The sequence below is a fragment of the Canis lupus genome, chromosome 23, assembly GCF_003254725.2.
Source record: "Canis lupus dingo isolate Sandy chromosome 23, ASM325472v2, whole genome shotgun sequence".
Classification (NCBI taxonomy): domain Eukaryota; kingdom Metazoa; phylum Chordata; class Mammalia; order Carnivora; family Canidae; genus Canis; species Canis lupus.
The window spans coordinates 42839396-42846881 of NC_064265.1; positions in this window are offsets into that span (position 1 = coordinate 42839396).

Consider the following 7486-nt stretch of genomic DNA (forward strand, 5'->3'; position numbering starts at 1 on the left):
ATCTCAAGATGATAATTTCAATGTATTGATTCTCTAGTGATTAAAAAATTTCTAGTCTCTAGTCACATTCTGGCCTTAAAAATTAACCAATTGGTTTTAAGAATTCCATCTTCATTTATGCCCTTTCTTTAGACAGTGGAATCATCAGGGGCCTGGATTTCTTGTTGTCCTTTTTTTCTAGATGATGTTCCATGGGCAGTCAATTTAAAAGCTGGTCATAATTACATCTAGGTGTAAGGACTGTGGTCAGCTAATATTTTCACTAGTGATTGTCCACAAAGACAGCAATAATCTCAGAGGTAGTCTGCTTGCAATAACGGCCTCCAGGGCCAAATTGCATGCATGCATATATGTAAGTAGGTTTGTATTTTTGCTGGGAGTGGAGGTGAGGGAGTAGTGAATGAAAGTGAATAAATGATTGGGTAAATGGGAGATTCCATATGAAGTGTTTCTCTTAAAAAGAGTATGTTATTACTTTGCAATATTAGAAACAAGGAAAATAAGCAAAAACTCATCCGTGACGTTTTCCCATTCTTTGGAAATGTGATTTTTAACAGATTCCATAGCTTCATCATCTAGTCCTGCTTAACAAATATGTCAAATCTGCCCTCTGCCTCTCCAGGGTTTCCAGGTCCATGACAGTCTCTTTGTCGTAAAGCTCAGTTAGGAGTCTGCTGAACATATCGGCTCTTGAACATGTGGTAGATGTTACCTATCTTGTTTTTGTTAATGTGTTCCACATGCCCCCAGCCCATTTTATGAAATCGTTCCCTTTATCTATTCTATTTGTCTCTATTTCCTACTGTTCTGAATACAGCCATTCTCTTTCATGTTATTTGCCACTGAGAATATTTAATATAAAGGTTTTCCATTCATAAATTTACTTTACATATAAATAATGATGCTTTCAATATAGTTCAGGACCACAGAGGGCTAATCCTCCCGAAACCATATGGTATAAATATTTAACTTTAAATATAGGCTTTAAAGACAGGTATTCAATCGGCAGGGAAAACTGTCTATTTAAAATCTGTTACTCATATAGACATCAAGTGGCATCACATATTCTCATTTGCTATTAGTTGTTTGTTATTTGGAAAACCTTTTACCTGGATAATCAACCATGTAAGAATTACAGAGCACTTTACAGATCCATTTATTAAAGCAAATTTGCCTAGAGTGTCTGTGTACAGAAGGCAAATGGAGGGTGGATGTGTTTATGCACAAACATAGATACACCAGCCCTTGACTTGAATATGAACTGGACCACACCTTTCATCTGATAAACGAGTGATCATGCTAATCTGAATGCTCTTCTGATTCATGATCTGGCCCGCAACATAATGAACCCTCTTAAGATGTAAGGAGGGGAAGAGGAAAGACTATACACGCTCCTTCTACACCCTTCTTGAACTCAGAGGTAGATGTCTAATAAGGACCAAGGATCACTCAGCCAGAGCTGTCAGCCTCCATGGTCACTGATAGAAGCAGCCTCCATGGTCACTGATAGAAGCAGCTTTCCAAGCAGATTTCAATACCACTGAGGAGTCTCTCACTGACAATGCAGCTGGAGAGAATCTGCTTGTGAGCCTTGCCGACTCAAGTGTGTTTGCATTTCTGTGTTTAGCTCCAATTCCCAGGAATCCTTTGCTCCCTGTCCACTTCCTGTGGCCCAGAGCATGGTACAGGAAAAGATCTGGCCTAGGAATTCGACAAGGCCCAGGGGTAGCCTTGGAAGTGCTGCGAACGAGAGGCAACTCACTTTACTCTCATTTTCCACAACAGCTGCATGGACAATAATCTTTATCTTGCCTTATCTGTAAGTATATTGTGGGAATACAATTAGATAATTGTCATACAAATATTTTAGAAGTCTAAATGTTCTTCAACTTTGTGTTTTTAAAACTTTGTTAAATTTACATTTTTAGTAAAAAAAGAACCAATTCATTCTATTTTTTTAATGTTATGCATGTATTTGGTATGAACGGGTTCTAGAGAATGTTTCCGGGAAAATTGAAATAGCAATAATTAATAGTAGCAACTATTGCAACTTGGTTGCGAATATACATAGAGTAGAACCCCAGCATGAGAGGAGTTTATTTTTAAAGATTTTGGAAATAAAGCAGTGCAAAGGTATACTTTCTAAATCCTAACTGCACACTCAAAGCAAACCAAAATAATAAAGAGTGTTAGCCCATAATGCAGATGCTTGCCTGTCTTCTCACCGCAGTGTTATGGAGAAATGAGATAATCAGGAATTTGGGAGCCTCCGGGAGAGCTTCAACAACGTCCTCCTTTGTACGGATGAACCTTTTACCAAGCAGAGTCACAAGACCCTGCAACCCCTGTAATTTGGTGAATACTTGTGTAATTCTTGGTTAGGCCTATAAAAAGAGAAAGGACAGAAAGTAGGCACTGTTTCTCTCTTCCCAGAATTTGCTTTCCAGAAGGAAGTATAATTAATTCCCATCATTAGCTGTTCCCCAGCCATCTCCTGGCCATCACAACACCAATTCGTTCCTTAAGTTGTCCATGACTTGGTTCTATTTGCATATCTTGCCTTCATTGCACTCAACATTTCCAAAATCACATAGCTATCACATCCGGAAATGACATCCTCGTATTAGGACAAATGGAGGCACTTGACTAATAATTATTGGCATCCTAAGAGAAACTATAGGAAACTTGCAGCTGTTGGAAAGCACACATAGGAAGAGAAAGAACCTGTCATCCTCTGGCCAAACAGGAACCTATGTAAGTGGCGTGGTGGTTACATTTCTAAGGATATGTTAAATTGGCCTTAAGTAACCAGGTCACAAGGTTAGTAGAGGCCAGTGTTAGTTGGGGAAGAGTTTGGAATCTCCTGAAGTGATAATCTCCTTCCTCCTCTCTAAAGGCTCTCAATAAACGTGCATATGCCTGCTGTGTGGCTTAAGTCCAAGTTTTAAAATGTGTGTGTTTTGGCCTTATTTTTGGCCAATGGTAGTTGCTTCACATTTCACTTCAAAATTTACCTCAAATTCTGTTTATTCCTCAAGTTAAAACTACCTTAGGTCTCAATGGCATTTGCTGGTACATCTTATCACTTAAGAGACCTTGAATTTTAGGTAGTGACAGAGGTGTGTTTACTCTCATCTTCAAATCAGGACTGTCAGAACCTATGCCAAAATTTGCCCTTGAGACTTAAAACAAAATATCAAAACTTGTCCCAGTTTCCTGCAACCCTCCTATCCAACATGGCCCAGTGCATCAGCAAAAATTTCTGATTTACATGATATTTCCTCTCTCTTGCTAGTTAGTCATCAAGTAGCCTTGAGTTTCTCTTTGAGATGTCTTGCTCTCTATTCCTTATCATTCACTGACATTGATAAACCACTTCAGATTAAGAGTGCCTCATTTCCAATATCAATTACTGAAATATTTTATTCTATTTATTTAATCAGATAACCATGTGATGATAGAATATGTTGATAGACTATTGCTCTATTATGGAATAGAAATGCCAAAAATAATCACAGACAACAAAACAATAATGTAATTATGAAAGTGAAACTGAAGCAAAGGTAGAAATAGAAATATTTCAAAATAAAACTACTTATTTCAGCAGCTGTACAGTTTTCTGGTATATTAATAGGCTAGCTTATAAAATTGAGATTAATGTTTTCAGAGTATTCCAGAAGGTGGTGCATTTAGGCACTTTATATGTCGATTATAATAAATGCTTGTGATCAGTTTGGCTCATTTTGGACAGAGCCTGTGTAGCCTTGGTTATTCAGTACACTTCATTTGTTATAAATATTGATACTACTACTACTGGTAAAATAAATTTTATTAATTGGAGAGCCTGTATTCAATTTCAGTTTTTCTATCATCTCTTCTTACGCTGCCTTAGTGCCACCATTTTACCACCAGAGTGGAAGTGTCAAAAACATGTGTGCATGATTTTGGAAGCACTATAGTATTTAGCTTTATTTTTTGTTGGTAGTTTTGGCAAATAGTAGATTTGTAAGAAGATGAAGAAATAAATAGCAAATATAAGTTGAGAAGACACTAGAAGAATTCCTATGAAATTGGGTATTGGCTATATCATTAAAAAAGGGAGAGCATTTGTAAATTATAAGCCATTATTTTTGCTTTTTCTAAATATAAGGCTTCAGTCTAGTTAGTTATGCATCCATCTGCCTGGGATTGAGTATGTGTAGAGATTAGATAGTTTCAAGAAGGCACACAAATAGAAGGAACAAATGCAAAGTAGGATTATGCATCAAGACAATAGCTTCATAAACCAGGCTATTGCCTTGAAAGAGGATTTTCCAAATTCTTTATTCTCTCATTTAGCATATCAAAAGCTCAGCACTGAGCTCCTGAAATTTTTGGTATAGAGAGGTTCTCTTTTGGTTGCAAACGCAAAGCCAAGAGGCTTACTGGTACTGGGCAAAAGAAGGCTATGGTTTGGACAATTTAGGGAAGAACTTATGTACCTTGGAGGAAATGAGAAGAGGGAGGCCAGGGTGGCTCAGTGGTTGAGTTTCTGCCTTCAGCTCAGGGCATGATCCTGGAGTCCTGGGATCGAGTTCCATAACGGGCTCCCCGCAGGGAGCCTGCTTCTCCCTCTGCCTATATCTCTGCCTCTCTCTGTGTGTCTCTCATGAATAAATAAAATCTTTTAAAAAAATAAAAGGAAATGAGAAGAAGAGAGAGTAAGAAGGAAAAGAGTCAGGCAATCATGATTCTGGGGCTTTAGCCCAGAGAAGAAAAGGATGCTAAATAAAGCATATTAAATAAGGGGAAAAAGTGCGATGGCAGAAACGTGCTGGGAATAATTCTCAAAGAAATCTCAGCTTATTTCACGTAACACAAGGAAAATATTGCTACCATTTTTTGTAAATGGCAATAGCACTACTATAGATTACATATAAAGATGTGATGGTACCTGGTACAGTCACTAGTATTGAAGCCAGCTTCCATCTTGTAAGTTCAGATGGAGAAATGAACACTAGGAATCCTATAAGCCCCAGGGCCGAGCCAGACCCACCAACCAACACATAGGCCTAGGCTCAAGGGATAGAAATGCTTATCATTCCAAGGAACCTGTAGGACAAGTAGTTTAATCAGCACTACCCTAAAGATATAATCATGAGATATAACTAATGAAATCTCTAATATAAAGAAAAAAGGTATTTTTTTGCATTCCAAGTCTCTCGAGATGTAATAGGCCTCCAGGGGACCGGATGAAGGAACACCAGAAGTTATTAAGTAATATCTGCTAATATGACCTCATGGGCTTCCAATTAGTGGTGCCCACCTTCTCAGGAGACTTTTGTTAACATGACCTGTGGGTCTTCAATCAACAGCACCACCTTCTCAGGGTACCCCTGCCCCAAATTTTGCTCTTATAACTCTCAGTTGTAAGCCATTGGGGAGTTTGGGATTCTTGAGTATTAGCTCCCCATTCTCCTGGGTAGTATCACACCAATAGACAGTCTATCACTCTTCACTGAAAAAGCTTGGTGTCTGTTTTTATTTCCTTGCTGTACATTAGGCAAACTCTGGTTTTAGTATCCACCATATACATACGGTATATACTCATGTACATACATATACCATACGTATATGGTAGGTACTAAAAAAAAAAAGTTTGATGAGTTAGGAATAATTAGTAATCTTAAATTGCAACACAAATCTTTTTATATATCACTGGTACTTCTCCCAAGACACCCAAGGGAAAAGAATGTAACATATCTCTTGTCTTATTGACTTGGTGCTATCTGCTCTTAGAACAGCAACAACAACAAAAATGTAGTATAAACAGTATTTATAAATCAGCTCCGAAGAATTAATGCTATGAAAATGCAAGTTTTAGAAATGAATATTCTATGGGAATTTTGAAAATTATTTTTGAGAAAAAGGATGATTCTTTTCAAAGACAGGAAGTATTTGAAGAAGAAGCCCATGCTCAACATTTTGTTACTAGTCTCAAGTGATGCTAATTTCCAAGCTCAGGCATTCATATCATTACAAAAAGCTGTGAGCATGGAGAATTCCATGAAACCCAGTGAGCATTGCACAGGTGTCTCATGAGACCTTAATGACAGCCAGCTTCCCAAAGTGCAGGAAGAGAACAGACCAGAGCAGAATTGTAATGAGATTCAGTGGTGCTGTGTACTATAAGAATAAGCAAAAACAAACTCCAAAACAAACAAAAAGCCCAACCAAGCAAAAATACCATCAAGGAGATTTTCAGGGGTTTCATTTAGTTATAATCTACGAAAGGATGCTGGCCCGACAAGTGCCCTTGGTCTGCAAGTTTATTATGCTTTTTTCTTCTGTCCCCTACCTCCTTCTGTTTACCTAGTTCAGGACTCAGACAGCAAGTGACACAGGGGACTACACTGTAAAGTGAAGTCAGGCTAGAACAGAATGAAGTGTTAAAGGTTCCTTTTTAAAATGCACTGGACATTCGCACTCAACTTTACAAATCAGTGACCAGTGCGTGAAGTACTTCAATCATGGAAGTGAGGAAATGCATTAATGGGTGTCGGAAAACAGATTAAGAGGGCATCACCCCAGAGCCAACAGTCCTGTGAAATGGCAAAATTCAACTGTGAAAGAGATCTTGCAGACTCATAATGTCTGCTTCCGAGCGTTTTTCACTGCAAACTACAACATAATATATTTGACCTTCATTACTGATTCCTCAATTTATACTGTGCTACTACTGTTGTTATTTTATTGTTATTATTTTTGTGACAGATCTAGAGACAAATATTGAGATAAAGGGAAATTTGGGTTTTGATTGTTTTTCACTTAACTTCCAGGCGTCATTAGTAATAGGAAAGAAAGGCCTCATACCTAGAAAGGAAGCAGTTATATTGGAATAAATGGAGTGGATTGAAGGCAAGGATTGTTGTATCTAAATGATGCATAGGTTTTCCATACAGAGGAAAGAGGAGCTGGGAGTGGGGAGAGCAATTGGGAAAATTATAAACCCCAAATATCATGAATGGCATGGTCTGATATCTATTCACTTCTCTAGCTTCATCTTTTCTCAAGGAGGGCTGGCTCCATGGGCCTGTGACCCACAGGACTTTGTGTTTGGTTTAATGCTCTGCGGTGGCCATTCTGAAATCCTTAATTTCATCCTTGAATTTGTTTTTTTGTTGTTTTTTTTTTTTTTTTTGCAAATAAAGTCCAATGAGACAACAGAGCGTGCCACCAGCAGAAGAAATATGTGCAACTGTGTGGACCCATCGTTCCCTGACACCCAGTTTGCAGTGCTCGATAAGCACAAAATTCCACTGGACTCAAGACTGTGGGAGTTCAGAGTACAAGGTGAGTCTACAAGCTACAGACAAGGGCTCTGTCTGTAGCTAAATAAGTGGAGGGTGCTGAAGCCCCTAAAGCCATCTTTTCCTTTTGACTCAGACCTTGCTTATAGTGCAGAAAAATAGCATCCTTGAAACCCAAAGGACCAAGAAACCCTACT